Source organism: Lolium perenne, chromosome 5 (assembly GCF_019359855.2).
Source record: "Lolium perenne isolate Kyuss_39 chromosome 5, Kyuss_2.0, whole genome shotgun sequence".
NCBI classification, from domain to species: domain Eukaryota; kingdom Viridiplantae; phylum Streptophyta; class Magnoliopsida; order Poales; family Poaceae; genus Lolium; species Lolium perenne.
This window is the reverse complement of record NC_067248.2, coordinates 100,396,886-100,399,600: the sequence shown is the minus strand read 5'-3', so window position 1 is coordinate 100,399,600 and position 2,715 is coordinate 100,396,886.

Genomic DNA, 2,715 nt, shown 5'->3' with positions numbered 1-2,715 from the left:
TCTCTCCTCTCGGAATTCTACCTCGAGTCTCTTCCGGGCGGATTCTATTGGCACGGTCCATCGAGCCGTGAGGGTAAGCATCGATTGTATCGGGTTGGTGTGCGTGGATCTTCGTGTGTTCTTCGTGTTCTTAGTGTTCTTCCGCCTCTCCCCCTCTTTCCCCCTTGATTCCTTGGGTCATTCGCGAGATCGGGCCACAATCGGGGTCTCAGACCGCATCACCTATAGCTTCAAGGTCAACGACAAGACCTACATCCTACGCCCAATGACTCCTAGCCAAGTAATTGCGGACAATGCAAAGGCTTTAGTGAGGGCTAAGGAAGCCACTATCACTAGTGAGTTGAGAGGTGAGAGAGTGATCCACCAAAAAGAGAGTGAGCGCCACAAACCATATGTGAGTGAGATGAAGAGTGTCCTCCTAGCTACCAAGAGTGAGATGAGAGAAGTGCACCACAACCCATCCACCACCCTACACTACGTGCTCATTTGCAAGGGCCCCTCGGAGGAGACTAACAACTTAACCAACATTCCTTCGTCTTTGTTGTCCCTTTTGAAGGAGTTCCAAGACGTCTTCCCCGACGAGCTACCTCATGGACTACCACCGCTTCGGGGCATCGAGCATCGCATCGACCTCATACCCGGCGCTCCACTACCAAACCGCGCCGCTTACCGCACCAACCCCGAAGATACCAAGGAGATCCAACGCCAAATACAAGACCTCCTCGCTAAAGGGTACGTTCGAGAAAGCCTTAGCCCTTGTGCCGTTCCCGTCATTCTTGTGCCTAAACCGGATGAGACACAACGGATGTGTATGGATTGTAGACCTATCAATGCCATTACCGTCCGTTATCGACATCCCATTCCGCGCTTAGATGACATGCTTGATGAATTGAGTGGTGCCACCATTTTCTCAAAGATTGATTTGCGTAGTGGCTACCACCAAATTCGCATGGCAATCGGTGATGAATGGAAGACGGCATTCAAGACCAAACTTGGTCTCTATGAATGGCTCGTCATGCCATTTGGTCTTTCCAATGCTCCTTCCACTTTCATGCGTCTTATGAATCACATTTTTCGACCTCTCATTGGCAAGAGCGTGGTTGTCTATTTTGATGATATCCTCATCTATAGCAAAAATCTCGAGGACCATGTTCAACATGTGAGAGAAGTCTTATGCATCTTGCGCCACGAGAAGCTCTTTGCCAATTTACCAAAATGCCATTTCGCTCAAAACAAATTGGTTTTTCTTGGTTTTGTGGTTTCCGCCAACGGGATTGAAGTTGATTCTTCCAAAGTTGAGGCCATCCACAATTGGCCCACTCCCACAAATGTTGGTCAAGTTCGAAGCTTCCATGGACTCGCCGGATTTTACCGCCGCTTTGTGAAAGATTTTAGCACCATCGCTTGCCCTTTAAACGAGCTTACAAAAAAGAATGTTCCGTTTGTTTGGGGCAAAGCACAACAAAAAGCTTTTGATGAATTGAAAAAGAGACTCACCGAGGCACCACTACTTGTTCTTCCCGATTTTGCTAAGACATTTGAGATAGAATGTGACGCGAGTGGCCTTGGAATAGGTGGTGTCCTCATGCAAAATGGAAAACCCGTGGCATATTATAGTGAGAAGTTGGACGGCGCACGCCTCAACTATCCTATATATGACAAGGAACTTTACGCTTTGGTTCGTGTTCTTGAAGTTTGGCAACACTATCTTTGGCCAAGAGAGTTCATTATTCACTCCGACCATGAATCTTTAAAGTATTTGAAAAGTCAACACACTTTGAACAAAAGACATGCAAAATGGGTTGAGTTCATTGAGTCCTTTCCATATGTAATCAAATACAACAAGGGCAAGGACAATGTCGTTGCGGATGCCCTTTCCCGCAAGCTCACCCTTTTACTCACTCGTTTGGATTTCCATGTGTTGGGTCTTGATGAAATCAAAGAACAATATGCCTCCGATACCTTCTTTGGCCCAATTTTTGCGAAGTGTTCCATTGAAAAGGGCATCGATGATTTCTATTTCCACCAAGGATTCTTGTTTAAGGGCAACAAACTTTGTGTTCCAATGTCCTCGCTTCGCCTTTTGCTCTTACAAGAATCGCATGGTGGTGGTCTCATGGGTCACTTTGGACGTGACAAGACACTCTCTATGCTCTCCACCCATTACTATTGGCCACGAATGAAGCGCGATGTGGAGCGCCTATGCAACCGTTGCACGACATGTTTACAAGCTAAGTCCACCTCCAACTCTTATGGTCTTTATACACCGTTGCCTACTCCTTATGCTCCTTGGTCCGATATAAGCATGGACTTTGTACTAGGATTACCTCGAACTAAATATGGTCATGATTCCATCTTTGTGGTAGTGGATAGATTCTAAAAAATGGCTCATTTTATACCATGTTCCCGAACGGATGATGCTTCACACATTGCCTCCTTGTTTTTTAGGGAAATTGTGAGACTCCACGGTGTACCAAGAAGCATTGTCTCCGACCGAGATGTCAAGTTCATGAGTTATCTTTGGAAGACACTAAAGGCCAAGTTCAACGTCAAGCTTTTGTTCTCATCATCCTCGCACCCCCAAACCGATGGGCAAACCGAAGTGGTGAACTGAAGCCTCTCCACACTACTACGAGTCCTTGTCAAGAAAAATTTGAAAGCATGGGAAGATTGCATCCCACATGTGGAGTTTGCCTACAACCGCGCCAAGCACTC